The following is a 15,512-nucleotide window of genomic DNA, read 5'->3' as shown; positions in this document are numbered from 1 at the left end:
AACAAATGTAAATCTCTATAGAGACTTCCTTTATCTCTTCCCACCCCCCAACTTAAAACTATACAATCAATCCCTCCTCACAAGCACAGTGCAGCTCTTATAGCCCGTGGGTTATGTCCCTGTGCTATAACGAAAGCACTTTTTTGCACCCCAAACCTCTCAAGAATTCTTTCTTGACAGCTCGCTCCAGGTCCACATCACATCACCAAGGACCACATTTGCTGGATCATGTGGTTAAGAGTATGTTTAGTTTTATAAATAACTGGCAGCTGTCTTCCAAAGTGGCTATACCATTTGTTACATTTGACGGCGCTCAGAGAGGGTGGTGTGTATGTCACAGAGCCTAAGGCTAGGGAGTTCACCTCTGTCCCGGGAGGAAAGCAAACAAAGCTGAAATGCAAAAACCCGGGCCGGTAGCCAAACCAAAATGCCTCGAGAGGCGAAGACCCCCGCCCTCCCACCGAGGATCTGGATCGGGAAGTCGTGTACAGAGCTGCCGCAGTAGCTTCTGGGGAGTGTAGTTTCTCCGGAGAAGGGGCAGAGGAGGAGCGATTTTGCACAGAAGCCAGTGCCTGTTTCACGCCGGGGTATTTTATGCGTAGGCTGTCGTTGCAATAGCCATTGTCCTAGTGAATCAACCGCGGGAACCAGAAGCTGCTGCGTTGGCCCCCACGGGGGGCGGTGCCTGCGGGGATTCTGGGAAGTGTAGTTTTGGCGAAGACCGGCCGGGGCCGAGGGCTGGCTGGACGGTCCCGCCGGCCCCGGTGACCGAAGCCGGCCCCCGTCCTTGGCCCCGAGAGATCCTTCCAAATGGGGACAGGGAGGGCCTAGGGTCTGGGACAAGTCTAGAATGGGGAGTGCGGCGGCTCAGGCCCGCGGGTTGGGGGGTTCAATGTTAGGAGGTGTGGTGGGGGGGCGCATTTGGGGCGGGGGAGTAGGGTGACGCTCAGCCAGCCCTGAATCCCTGAGTTGCTGGGCGCTGCGCGGAACCTCCTTTCCCGACTGGGACGAGTGACATGGAACTCCACAACTTTTCATTTTTGAAGGGGGTGGATATATTCAGAGCCAAACAATTTCCGAATGGGGGGAGCTCCAGCGTGCATCCTCTGAGTTTATTTGGGTGTGGGGATGAGTTCAGCCAGGGCCAAATAACAAACATCCCCTGGGGGGGGGGGGGCGGTGAAGGCGCGCCTAGGGCCATATATGCTCGGGTGTGTTTTGGTGGGGAAGCACTTACTTGGGTCCTGCGTTTCGGTGTAGTTGTGGAAACCCGGGACTGATAGAGAATGTCAAGCTTTGGGTTGGTTGGTGGTTTTTGGTGGGGCCGAAGGGGGCTTCTTTACTATTCCGGGCCCATAATCAGGGTGTTTGTGGAACTTCTCAGGCCTCACTGTGCGTTGGTTTGTTGGGGATGGGTGGAGACGAGCTTGATGTCGGTATAATAGATACACTTAGGGAGTTATGGGGGGAGTGTCTAGAGTCCCTGGGTTTTTAGGGGGTGGGGCAGATTTTGGCCTGGGACACACGTCTATCAGTGATGGTGGACTGCATCGCTGGGGCTTACATCTAAGCAGCTTTTTGACTAAGGGCAGGTCTGCTGCTCTGGGACCTGTGGTCCCAAGGTTTGTCTAGGCATTCTGCTTTGTGGCAGGGATCTCGGGTTTGTTTGTAATGTGGGTGGCCAGTTTGGCTGATTCCCCCTTGTCTGCTTCTCCCTTGTGCTTGGGGGTCAAACCTGTTGCCTGGAACTTAGTGGGAAACTTTGAGGGCTGTTGGGCGATTATCCAAATCTCCTCTGGCATCCTATGGGGCCCAGGTGTCAGGACTATAATTTTATTTTTAATTTTTTGGCAAGGACAAACTGTAAACCTACCAGTAGAATAGTACAGTGGACCCCTCCCCCCCCCACCATGGACCTATCGTTATATTCAACATTTATTAATTGGCAGCCAGTCTTATTTCATATACATCCCCTCAACCCTATGTGTGGATACACTTTGGGTACTGTCACACCCCACAGGGCTTGACCACTAGTGACATGACCACTGACCCAACTGCCTTGGCACTCTGCAGCTAGAGTTCAAATCTAGGGATTTTGTAGCTTTGTCAGCTTGAGCGAGATTTATAACTGCCTCAGTTTATCCCAAGACCTAGCTTATGTAAACGTTAACTATTCATAATAATATTACACCTTGAGGCCCATAGATAGAAAAAGGATCAGTTCCCTATTTATTTATTAAAAGAAAAATTTTTTTTAACGTTTATTTATTTTTGGGACAGAGAGAGACAGAGCATGAATGGGGGAGGGGCAGAGAGAGAGGGAGACACAGAATTGGAAACAGGCTCCAGGCTCTGAGCCGTCAGCCCAGAGCTTGACGTGGGGCTCAAACTCACGGACCGCGAGATCGTGACCTGAGCCAAAGTCGGACGCTTAACCGACTGCGCCACCCAGGAACCCCTCAGTTCCCTATTTAATAAGAGCCTATCAGGGCAGGTTGTGTAGTGATGCCCATACCCAACTCTGTCCCTCAGAAGCTGTCCACGTTCTTCTCTGGCAGATCTGAGGCTTTCTTTTTCTTTTGCCTTGAAAGGAAGAGGAGCACTCCTCACTGAAACTTGGGGATTTCTAGCCGGGTATCTGGGTGCTGGGAGACAGAACTGAGGTTCTCACCCTGCTTCTTTCATCCTTGCCACCTGCTGTATCCCTTCTTGCCCAGGGAGGACTGGTAGAGAAAGAGAGGGCTTCTGGGCTCCTGACAGCCCACTTTTGGCTGTGTACCACTCACCCTTTACATTCCTACAGTGTCTTCCGAGCTCCGCATCATGGGCCGGTTTCCTTTGCCTATTCTGACATCTTGTGTCCTACAGTGTCCCATTTGAGGCTCAGATGCCTTGCTCGGTCCCCTAGGATCCAGGACTGATTTAAGGGCAGGAGCCTTTACAGAGAATATTACCCCGGACCAGATTACCACCATCCTTGTCCCAGCAACATTTCTCTGTAAGTTTATTCCCATCCGTCTGTGTCCGGGATGCATTTGGAAATGTTTAAAAAAAATTTTTTTTCTTAATGTTTTCATTTATTTTTGAGACAGAGAGAGACAGAGCATGAGCAGGGAAGGGGCAGAGAGACAGGGAGACACAGAATTGGAAGCAGGCTCCAGGCTCTGAGCCATCAGCACAGAGCCCGATGCGGGGCTCAAACTCACGGACCGCGAGATCATGCCCTGAGCCGAAGTCGGACGCTCAACCGACTGAGCCACCCAGGCACCCCTGGAAATGTTTTTTAAAAGGTAAGTTTCCAACTATTTCTGTCAGTATTTATAAAAGGACAATTGATGTTTGTATATTGACCCTTTAAATCCTGCCACCTTGCTAATTTTAAATTCAACTATTGAAGTTTTTTTTGTTTTTGTTTTTGTTTTGTTTTGTTTTTTTTGGATTCTAAGACACTTTCAAGACAGATTTATTTCCCATAGATAATCAGTTTTGTTAACTTTCTGTGTATCCTTCTGGCATTTTTTTTGATGTAAAGACGATCAGAGATTAAATACACACATACATGTTTATGCCCTCCCCACGTTTCCTAGAGGTGTCTTCTCCCCACGTTTCCTAGAGGTGTCTTTGGTTAAACGGCAGTATTTTTTTAAAATTTTTTTTTTTAACGTTTATTTATTTTTGAGACAGAGAGACACAGAGCATGAACAGGGGAGGGGCAGAGAGAGAGAGGGAGACACAGAATCTGAAACAGGCTTCAGGCTCTGAGCTGTCAGCACAGAGCCCGACGCGGGGCTCGAACTCACGGACCGCGAGATCATGACCTGAGCCGAAGTTGGACGCTTAACCGACTGAGCCACCCAGGCACCCCTAAATGGCAGTATTTAATTGATATGTAGTAATTGATATGTATTCACCTCTTCCTTAATGGCTTCTGGATTTTTTTTTTTTTTTTTTAAAGATCTGTCTTTCCCCAAGGGCCTCTGTATGTTCCCCTGTATGTTTCTAAATGGCTGTATTTTTGTTTCTTTCTAATCTTTAGCTCTCACACTACTTGGAATTTATTTTTATGCAAGGTGTGAGCTAGGAATCTAACTTCCAATCTGACAGCGGCTTGTCTGAACTCTTTCACGAAGAGGCCATCCTTTCCTAGCTGTGTTGAGAGGCTGTATTACCTAAAACCCCAAGAATGTGTGGGCTCTCTGTTCTGGTCCACTTACTGTCTGTTGCTGCACTTACACGGGTTTTATTTTGTAGAATTTCATTTTTATTATAAAATGAATTGTAGAATTCATTGTAGAATTTCATTTTTATTATAAAATACAACACAGGAAGTAAAGCGCACAGAAGGGATAGTGTAGAACGAACAGGAAGTGAACACCCAGGTCAAAAAGTAGTGCTTTGTTGGTCTCCCCAGATGGTCCCCAGTCACAACTTTGTCCCTCCCTTCAAAAGCAACTTTCCCTGAGTGTCTCTAAGGTCCGTCACCTGAGTAAGCATCTCTAAACTTCATAGGTTAGCTTTTTTACCTTTTATTTTGCTATTTTTATATTTACTGATTTATTTAAAGAGAGATGGAGTGCGGGAGTAGGGGAGAGGAGCAAAGAGAGAGAATTTTTTTTAACGTTTTCTTTATTTTTGAGAGTGAAAGAGAGAGGCAGCGTACGAGCAGAGAGAGAGAGGGAGACACAGAATCCGAAGACGGCTCCAGGCTCCGAGCTGTCAGCACAGAGCCCGACGCGGGGCTCAAACCCGCAAACCGTGAGATCATGACCTGAGCTGAAGTCGGACGCTCAACCGACTGAGCCACCCAGGCACCCCGAGGGAGAGGATCTTAAGCCGGCTCCACACTCAGCGCAAAGCCCAACATGGGGCTCGATCTCATGACCCTGGGATCATGACCTGAGCTGAACAAGAGTTGGACTCTCAACCAACTGAGGTACCCTAAGTTTTTTATCTTAAAAAAAAAAAAAATCTAGTAGTGATTTTTAAAATGTTGTCTTTTAAAATTTATAGATTCTTGGGGCACCTGGGTGGCTCAGTTGGATAAGTGTCCCACTTTGGCTCAGGTCGTGAGCTCACAGTTCGTGGGTTCAAGCCCCGCATCAGGCTCTGTGCTGGCAGCTCAGAGCTTGGAGCCTGCTTCCGGTTCTGTGTCTCCCTGTCTGTCTGCCCCTCCCCTGCTCATTCTCTCTGTCTCTGTCTCTGTCTCTCCATGTTTCTCAAAAATATATAAAACATTAAAAAAAAATTAAAATTTATAGGTTCTTTCATCCTCTTCCTTTTCTGCCAGTTTATCTGTTGAAGGACCAAGACCGTTTGATATGTAGAGGTTCCTGCAGGCTGGATTTTGCTGATATATTCTCATTGCAGATAAAGGTATTCCTTTGTATTTCCCCCACATTTGGTGTGGAGTTTCATCACACTTAGGTTCAATCCCTTTGAAAAAAATCTAAGTGATGTATGCTTTTATCAGGATGCATATAACATCTGCTTTTGGTTTTCTTTGATGTTAGCCGTTCTTGATTCGCAATGCCTAGATGTGTTCATTCACTGAGGAATGTAAAATGGTGATATGCTAATTCTGTCATTTTCTTGTCTTCGCTGGAATAATATTATAAGGAGACACTTCCCCTCATCTACTATTTGATTACCCAGAGGCACGATTCATATCGGGAAGGAGATTAAATGCTTCAATCTTTCATTTAACGAGTTTTCAAGAAAGTGAATTGGTTACCTGTTATTAGAAGTTGACCTTTATTTTAAAAAATATTATAAACTCGTAGGTTTGAACACATCTGATGGGTTTCAATCTATTGCGAGTCATATTCTTGTTAAAACTAACATTGTCCCATCTCTGGCCATTGGCAGCCTTATCTAGTTAACCACGAAGTCATAGTGATATGATTCTAAAGAGTCTTTGTAAATCCTTGCTTTCTGGTATGTCAAGATATTTCAGGCTCATCTTGTACATTTCCTGCAACAAATCAGGCATAAGCCATTTTCTTTTTTCTGGAAGCACGTATTTCTTTTAATGGGAAATATTAAGTCAAGACCACAGTCTGGGGGTATCTTGGTGGCTCAGTTAGTTAAACATCTGACTCTTTTTTTTTTTTTTAATTTAATGTTTATTATTTTTGAGAGAGAGAAAGAGAGAGACAGAGCATGAGCAGGGGAGGGGCAGAGAGAGAGGCAGACACATAATCTGAAGGAGGCTCCAGGCTCTGAGCTGTCAGCACAGAGCCCCATGTGGGACTCGAACTCATGAACTGCAAGATCATGACCTGAGCCGAAGTCGGATGCTCAACCGGCTGGGCCACCCAGGCGTCCTAAGCATCTGATTCTTGATTTTGGCTCAGGCCGTGATCTCACAGTGAATTCGAGCCCTACTTTGGGCTCCCCGTGCTAACAGACAGTGCAGAGCCTGCTTGAGATTCTCTCTCTCTCTCTCTGCTCCTGTCCCACTTGCACCCTCTTCTCTCAAAAATAAATAAATAAACTTAAAAAAAAAAAGGCTACAGTCTGGAAATCAGGGATGGGCACTGCAGTTGAATTGGTCACTGTAGCCTTTGGCAGGGGACAGAGCTAAGAAGTACCTCATTCTTCACACTGATATTCCTGATCCAAATTCAGGATTACTGGGATGTTACCTAACCTTTTGAGTATCACATTTGTGTCTCCTTACTTCTATACCAAAATTCTAGATTTTCTAGTCCACGGGGGTTGATGGAATTAGCATATCCCATAATTACTCATTTGCTTCAGAAGGAGATTTGGTTCAGATAGCTTTGTTAACCTCTGTTGCTTCTGTGTATTTTATTCCAATGGCTCCCTCCCTACTGGGTCACCACGGGTTAATGGTGTACCTCTGCCGAAAGCCAAAACTTCTGCCAAACAACCCTCTCTCAATGACTCTAGCTCCTGAACCTGGTAACTGCTCCCTCCACCTTTAGACCTGGCGTTGGTCGAGACCCTGGGCTCTCGTAAGCAGCCGTGGTGCTAAAGCATCTGTTTGTTTTCCCCTAACTCTGCTCACACCTTCGTAACTAGTCCCTAGGCTAAGCGTTCCGCGGTTACCCAGTTTGAATTGCTACCAGACCAACACAGGGTCAGTGTACTTGAAACATCGTCGTTACCGGCTTTGGAACAAATAAATAATAGCTGGAGAGATCCTGAGAAAAAAGTGCTGACCCAGAAGGCAGAGCAAGTTGGAATGTTCTTGTGTTGTATCAAATCAAATGGTTAGTGGGAAACGGAGATCCCTTAAAGCCGACTCTTCCGTAATTCCACAGGAGCCTGAGGAAGATTATGCACTTCATGTGTTCATATTTTTTATAAGGGAATAGATTGGTCACAGTGGACTTGGCAAACAGAAGACAGTGTGTGGCGAATCTGGTTGCACTGTATAAAAAAACTGTGGCAGTTTCCATCTCAGGGACACCTGTTACAATCGAACGTCGCTGACACAAGATCCCGTCCTGAGGTGTTGTTGAGACGTAGCATTTTAGGACCCAAGTCGTGCTGACAGTGTTTTCTGCAGGTTTCACATCGCACTTTCTTTCTAGCCGTAGCGTCTCATCCTTGAGGTCTCTTACAATGGCGTAAGAGATGTATTTCTTTACCGTTGGGAGAACAAGACAATGTTAAATTGGTTTCTCTGGGAAATAGCAATGTGCAGATTGAAGTTGGTGTTTTACACTCGTTCATAGACCGTGTGAATATGGAAGTCTTTTTGGATCCCATTTGCCCCCAACGTTTTCTTCTGACGTTTTACAGGCATGCAGAAAAGTTGAAAAGTTTGCTGTTCTGAATGTCCACGTACTCGCCAGTATGGATGGATAGATGTGATAGAACCAGTAGACCAAAATGTTGACAACTGGGTCGTATGTTAGCAGGAAGATTCTCAGGTAGAAATATTTTACCACATATTTATACATATGCACACACATACACACAGACACACATACACAATCAGCTTACTAAAAGAAGGAAGTTTTCCTCACCTAGTAGGTTTTCTGACACTACACCGTCCTGTCCCTTCCTGGGATAAAGTCTACTTGGTGACGATGTAGTCTTATTTCTTGAAGGCACAGCTGGATCCAGTTCGCCAACGTTTTATTTAGAACTTTTGCACCTCGTTTTATTTTTTTTCTTTCTTTTTTTTTTTTTAATTTTTTTTTCAACGTTTTTAATTTATTTTTGGGACAGAGAGAGACAGAGCATGAACGGGGGAGGGGCAGAGAGAGAGGGAGACACAGAATCGGAAACAGGCTCCAGGCTCCGAGCTGTCAGCACAGAGTCCGATGCGGGGCTCGAACTCACGGACCATGAGATCGTGACCTGGCTGAAGTCGGACGCTTAACCGACTGCGCCACCCCGGCGCCCCTGCACCTCGTTTTATAAGTGGCATTGACCCCTGGTTTTCTTTCTTCTGTGGGGTCCTTGCTTGCTCTTGGTGTCCTTGATGAATGAGCTAGGAAGCTGGTTTTAATGCTTTGGGGCACTTAAGCTTTATTACAGAATGACCTATTCCTCGAAGTGTTGCTGGAATTGGCCAATAACATGGTCTGAGGCCCGTGCCTTTGGGAGAGACCTTTGTCCTTTGCTTTTCTTTTTCGGTTAATAATTGGTTGCTTTTTTTTTTTTTTTTGGACTCGATTTTGGGCAATTTCTGTTCTTCTAGGAAATCCCCCATTTCTCCTAGTCTTTTCCTTTCTCTTCTCTCCTTCTCTCTCTTGGCCGCCCTGCCCCCTTCCCTGCAGAGCCCCTTCTTGGCTGGCTGGGCCCCCTCTGCCTTACGCTCTGAGTGGCAGCATAATGTTCACGGCTGTAGGTCTTCTGTGACAGAGCCCTGTTCTCCTGGTCGGCATCCCTGCTTGTTCTTAATGGTGTGGCAAGTGTAAGGAATCGTGCCTTTAGTCTTATGGCCTGGGCACAGCCACACATCCCAGCACACTGAACTGCCAATCACAGTGGGGCCTGGGGGAGGCGGACAATCAATTTATGGCCTTTTGACCCTGTAGTGGAATGCCATGTCAACGTTTCCCGGACATCCTGACATCCCTCTTATGTGGTCTCTCCCTGCCCTATTGAACTCAGAAGTGACCATGTGTCTCGATTTGCTAATGAGCTATATCCGAGGTGTCACTTTGGGTAGAGTTGGTAAGAGCGTGAGTACCGTTCTCTATCTTACATTTCCCTCTATCATTCCTACTGACTGTTTTCCAAACAGAGGCGGTCCCGGCAGCCGTGGTCCTGGACTGAAGATGGCTTTGAGCACAGTTGCAGATGACACATGATGGACACAGAGCCGGGGTGAGAAAGAAACTTCATAACTCTAAGCCACGGAGATCTGGGGGGAAGCATTTGTCACTCCAGAATAACTTGGCCCATCCTGACCCCTCCTCCCTTTTGCTCTGAGGGTCCTGTCTCCTTCAGGGCGAACTCAGAACCCTGTGGACATACGCTTGCTCTCGGCATTTTCATTTAGCATTACTATAGCAACGCTGAAAGGAACGGGCTTTGGAATGAGAATTCTGGATTCTAGGCTTGGCCCTGACGCTTGGTAGCTATGATCTTAAGGACACATCAACCGACCTCTGAGTGCCTTAGCTTGCCCCTCTGTGAGATGGAAAGAATAGCAGTGCCTTCCTCTTGGCTATGTGGTAAGGATTCATGAGCTCTGGACAGTACTCGTTTTATAGATGTTGGTATTACTAGGAGCAGAGGGCTCTATCAGCTTAGGCCAAGCTGTGCTGCAGTGACACGTGACCCCCAACTCTCCGTGGCCCACCCAGCTATCTGACCTTAACCCCAGTCTAATTCCTCTTCCTTTGTAGGTCAGCTTTGGCTCTGCACCGTGATCATTTACAGTAGAAACCAAAGCCCCTTCTGGGGACATGCTTCTTTCAGAACGTGAGTGATGGTGGAATCAGGCAGTGCTTAGAAGTGGCACGGCGGCCTTCAGTCACATTTCATCGCCCAAGGCAAGTCACAAGGCCAAGCCTGATGTCAGGGGCAGGGAGGTGCCGTCTTTGTATAGAGAAATAAATAATTGGGAACAGTGGTAAAAATCCACCATAAAGGCCTCTTTTATCCTAGTCCCTAGGATTAGCAAAATGACTGAGATATGTTTCTTCTTACAAGAGGCTCAGAATATAGTGAAGGTAGTCAAATAAATAGAAACTTTGCAACGTGGTATGAAGAAGGTGAGATGCCCAGGTTGGACAGAAGAGGGAGTGAGTCTCTGCCTATGGAATTAAGGGATGAATCCTAAGGGGGACCTGGCCAGCCTCCAAAGAGTACTGGCAACAGGGCGACCACAGTCCTCGGGGCTGAGATCCTGGGCGGGCCGTCCGAGTTGCTTCTGATGGTAGTTTAGCTTCGACGCCACCTGCCTCCTTTGGGACCGCATGAATGGAGGATCTCCTCTTGGGTTCATCTGGAGACACAGATGCACTGTTCTGATAAGGCCATGTGATAAGGAAGGTGGGGGTTACCTTCACAGAGTCACTGTGAGGCCTGGAGCATGACCTAAAGAGGAAGAACTCAGTTGAGACCCCGAGCCCTCAAGAGTTCAGGGACATGGGATTGAACACAGCTGGAACCAGGGCCAAGGGAGGCGGGAGCTGAGTTCTGCATGCCCAGATTGGTCTGGGAGGAGACATTCTGCGCCTCTTTATCCACAGGCATTATGCCACGTCTTCACTCTGACTCACGCTCCAGGGAGCAGAGACATGGAGTTTGAATCCGCAGCGTGAGGGTGGATAGGAATTGTATATTTTGACAGCTGAGCAAGAGGGGCGGGGGACAGACTTGAGGGCGTAGAGGCTGGAAAGGGGTGAAGTAAAGAAATCCTAGAAGTCCTGAAGCCCGAGGCGCCATGTTGAATGAGGAGACGTGAGAGGACAGGGCCCCTGTCCAGGAGGCATGGGCTCAGGGCCCATGGTACAGCTCCCGGCAACGTTGAGTGACTTTTCCATCGCCCAGGTCCTGGCTTCGTGGAAGCAAGATGGGCTTTCACAAGTAAGGCTCTGAGAAGTCACCCCAGGCAGCAGAAGTTGAGACGAAGTAACTTCTCCCCGGCCCTCTGGCAGAGTTTCAAGGCAGACTCCGGGCTATCCGTGGGGCCCCGACATCGCCTGATCCTTCTGCCCACTGCGAGCAGGACCTGGGGGCAGGTGTTGCCTCTGGAGGGCACTTGAGGCCATGAAGACACAGATCAAAATCATACAGCAGAAGGTGAGAGCTGGTGGGTCTGGAGAGGCACCGTGGTGGGGGGAAGCGAGCTCGGGTTCAGGAAGAGCGCCCCAGTGACCACAGGTGCGCCCAGGGGCTCCTTCCTCCCTGCGGGGCCCAGAGTCGCTGCCTTGGAAATGCCCATGGGCCGCCTGGCGCCCCACAGCTGCTGCTGCCCCTTTCACCGGGGCTGCCTTCTTGTGCTACTGACCGGCTCCGAGAAAGAGGACAAGCCCCAAATGCTGGGGAGGTGGGTTACTTCCCCACCGCCCTCCCCGAAATGCTGGCTGGTTTCCCAGAGAACACCATCTATTCTCTCTCGTGAAAAGGGGAAAGGCGGTCGTCCATGCCTGCGTCAGACACTGACTCACTTCATCATGAGCGGCTCCTGCGTTGGTGTGTTTGATTGTCTTTGTTGAAAAATGTACCCAAGATTAATATTAAGGGTTCAGGAGACTTTTCAACACGCGGGGTATTTTTGAAAAACCGACTATTGAACATTCTAAATGCACTATCAAGTTTGACCCCATATCCACCCTATCTAATGCTATCGTGCTCTGGACATCTTTCTTCTACCTTGTTATCGCTGAAGTTTTGGAACATACAGAGAAGTAGGAGCAAAGTTGTAATAAGGCCTCGGGTCCCGTCAATACAGCTTCAGTAGTCACCTATAATGGCCAGTCTTATGCCATTTCGATCCCTCACGTCCCTCATTGGATTATTTTAGAGACAAGTCTTGGACATGATAACATTTCTTCCATAATTCCTTTGAAAAAATTTTTTTAATGTTTTATTTATTCGTAGAGAGAGAGATTGGGAGAGAGAGCATGAGCGAGGAGGGGGAGAGCGAGAGAGGGACACAGAATCCGAAGCAGGCTCCAGGCTCCGAGCTGTCAGCACAGAGCCCGATGTGGGGCTCGAACTCACGAGCTGTGAGATCATGACCTGAGCCGAAGTTGGACGCTTAGACGACTGAGCCACCCAGGCTCAGTAATTCTTAATAACAGCTGTAAAAGGGTGGTGGTGGTGGTAATACAATTTATTTCAGAAGGAGAAAGTCTGGCCTGGAGGGGCGTGTGACTGGTACCTGGCCACACTCCTCTACCACACGGTGGAGCCAGGATTTAAACCCGGTTTTCCTTGACTCCTAAGCTCCTATAGCTTCTAATGTGTTGAATAGCCTTCTTGCTGCAACATAAATCCCAATCTAAAAAATGTGGGAGCATATTTTCCAACCCTCAGGAACGGGTCTGTATTATTTGACGAATGACGCATATGGAATGCTGTCGTCAGCAGTTTTCTGGGAAAGAAGCAATTTAAATGTCAGGAAAGCACGAACTCTCTCGCCCGGCCAGGGTAAGGTGTTTCTGTTTGTTTGAAATTTGATGGAAGTGTAATAGATAACAACGTGCGTAGTTCAAAAATGTACTCAGGGCGCCTCAGTGGCTCAGTCGGTTGAGCATCTGACGTGGGCTCAGGTCATGATCTCACGGTTTGTGAGTTCAAACCTGCTTCAGGTTCTCCACAGTCAGCGCAGAGCCCGCTTCAGAGCCGCTGTCCCTCCCTCCCCCCCCCCCCCCCCCCGCCCATCCCCTGCTTGCGCTCTCTCTCTCAAAAACAAATAAACATTAAAAAAATGTACTCTGATTTTCAGAAAGCGAACATAGCCATGGGACCAGATCGAGATGCAGAACACTGTCACTTGTGAGCATTACATGCGTGTAAGCCTTCCAGTCCTCCAGTCTCCCCCGAGGATAACTCTATCCTGACCCCTAGCATCACAGATTACGCTTCCTATTTGGTTTCTAATGAATGTCATCACATCGTCCGCACTCTTCCGCGTTTGGCTTCTTTTATTCAACCTTGTGTCTGGGATTCGTTTGTGGTAAGATTCGTACCTCATTTTGCACTGCAGTTTGTTTTCATACGCAAAGGCCCCAACTAGCCAGGGTATTCTTGAAGAAGAACCAAAGCTGGAGAAAGATCTGTCATGGTGCCAGTGTCATTAAGGCAGCAGGGGATTGGCATAAAGACAGACGGGTAGACCAGTGGCACAGAAGAGGGTACAGAAATAGGCCAGCACATAGACGGTGGCCTTCTAGCAAAGGGGAGCTGCGGGAAGGGAGCCTTCCCAAGAAGTGATGTGATTGGTTACTGGTCACGACGCCATCTGTCACTTACATAGTGATTGGCGGACTGGAGAGCTAGCGGCAGAGCTCACGCTTGCGGTCACCATATCGCAGTAACTGACGTTTGAACCATTGTGGTTGGGGTCTGGTGTTATTCAGCTAAACCGTGGCAACTCCGATTTGTGCACATCGGAACCGTGCAAAGCAAGGGGTGCCTGTACTTGAAAGGAAGGGGTGAGTTTTATGAAGCCGTAAATTTTGAATTATATCTTGATAAAGCGTCAGATTTTTGAAAAAGATGAAATGATCTGTAAGTGTCCCTTTCCTTGAAGATCCCTGCCATTCCCCTTGCCAGCTGTTTTGCATATGTGACATACTGCGCTACGTGATGAGTGAAGCATTAGGGGCTTTTTTATAAAGTTTATTTATTTTGAGAGAGAGGGAGAGAGAGTGGGCACGGGGGAGGGGCAGAAAGAGAGAGAGAGAGAGAGAGAGAGAGAGAGAGAGAGAATCCCAAGCAGTCTCTGTGCTGTCAGTATAGAGCCAGACCTGGGGCTGGAGCTCAAGAACCATGAGATCATGACCTGAGCCAGAATCAAGAGTCAGATGCTTAACTGCTTAACCGACTGAGCCACCCAGGCGCCCCAGGACTTTATTTTTAAAATAGCAGGCAAAGACAGCTTTTTACAGATCCCACTTAGTGACCTGCATCCCTCAAACATTCTCCCTGTGGTCCCCGTCTGTTCACTCCCGCTTTTCTCTATAGCTGAAGATTGTTCCGTTTTCTCCGCTAAATCTTCATCATCCCCCGATGCCCAGCACAAGCCCCGTGCTTCCACCTCAGAATTCCCCCAGAATGATCCTCAAGGTCACTTTCCCCGGCACTGCTTGAGGTTTGCAGGTTGAGTCACCGATCATTTCTGCGAGGAAATCCCAAGCGTCTGAGGGCCAGAAGTGTGTTTCATGCATCAGCTGTGCGTCCCTCAGATTTTAACACAAAGCCTAGGAATGCCTAGAAGAGCTTTATAGGGAGAACCGTGTGCTTTCAGAGAACTAGATCAATTTCTCACATATCTGGGCTCTCCAGGGCCACCGATAACACCTCTCACTCTGAGAAAATGGATGGTTGGGGCGCCTGGGTGGCTCAGTCGGTTGAGCGTCCGACTTCGGCCCAGGTCATGATCTCGCGGTCCGTGAGTTCGAGCCCCGCGTCGGGCTCTGTGCTGACCGCTCAGAGCCTGGAGCCTGTTTCAGATTCTGTGTCTCCCTCTCTCTGACCCTCCCCTGTTCATGCTCTGTCTCTCCCTGTCTCAAAAATAAATAAACATTAAAAAAAAAATTAAAAAAAAAAACAAAAGAAAACGGATGGTGATTTGCTGTCCGTTAACTTACTGCTTATTTGTAGGTGCCGGTTACATTCCAGGATGTGGCTATGATCTTCACAGATTCAGAATGGAAGGGACTGAGCTCTGAGCAGAGGAACTTACACAAAGAAGTGATGCTGGAGAATTACAGGAATCTGCTCTGTTGGGTGAGGCTGTGTTCTTTCCTTTATTTATATTGTCGAGATTTGGGACGCCTTGGTGGCTCAGTCAGTTGGGCGTCTGACTTTGGTTCGGGTCATAATCTCCCTGTTCCTGAGTTCCAGCCTTGCATCGGGCTCTGTCTGTGCTGACAGCTCAGGGCCTGGAGCCTGCTTCAGAGTCTGTGTCTCCCTCTCTCTCTCTGTCCCTGCCCCGCTAGTGCTCTGTCTCTGTCCCTGTCTCTCTCAAAATAGGAATAAACCTTAAAAATTTTTAATTAAAAAATATTGTAGAGGGGCGCCTGGGTGGCTCAGTCGGTTAAGCGGCTGACTTCGGCTCAGGTCATGATCTCGCGGTGAGTTCGAGCCCCGCCTTGGGCTCTGTGCTGAGAACTCAGCGTCTGGAGCCTGCTTCAGATTCTATGTCTCCCTCTCTCTCTGCCCCTCTCCCACTTGCGCTCTGTCTCTTTTTCAAAAATAAACATTAAAAAAAATTGTAGAGATTTATTGGCTACCTACTATGTGCCAGAAAATGTTCCAGACACTTAGAACACGTAAGTAACAAAATAGTAATCCCTTCCTAGTCTTTACTAGTAACCGCCTTCTGATCTTTACTTTCTAGTGTGTGG

The 15,512-nt window shown here is 47.9% G+C and overlaps 1 long non-coding RNA gene across 3 annotated transcripts; it reads left to right on the top strand.

Moving 5' to 3' along the window:
- Nucleotides 1-925: 925 nt before the first annotated feature.
- Nucleotides 926-15,080, top strand: LOC106986041 (uncharacterized). Of its 3 annotated transcripts, none has more exons than XR_008289179.1 (7): nt 926-3,290; nt 4,638-4,933; nt 5,288-5,373; nt 7,771-7,901; nt 9,834-9,984; nt 12,891-13,117; nt 14,767-15,080. It is a non-coding gene; the product is annotated as an uncharacterized LOC106986041 (long non-coding RNA). The 3 variants fall into 3 exon arrangements; XR_008289178.1 differs by having other exon boundaries at nt 9,834-11,235; nt 12,887-13,117; XR_008289180.1 differs by lacking the exon at nt 4,638-4,933 and having other exon boundaries at nt 9,834-11,235; nt 12,887-13,117.
- The last annotated feature ends 432 nt before the right edge of the window (nt 15,081-15,512 follow it).

The sequence above is a fragment of the Acinonyx jubatus genome, chromosome A3, assembly GCF_027475565.1.
Source record: "Acinonyx jubatus isolate Ajub_Pintada_27869175 chromosome A3, VMU_Ajub_asm_v1.0, whole genome shotgun sequence".
NCBI classification, from domain to species: Eukaryota; Metazoa; Chordata; class Mammalia; order Carnivora; family Felidae; genus Acinonyx; species Acinonyx jubatus.
Note: the sequence above shows the minus strand (reverse complement) of the source record. Positions and strands in the feature narration are given on the sequence as shown.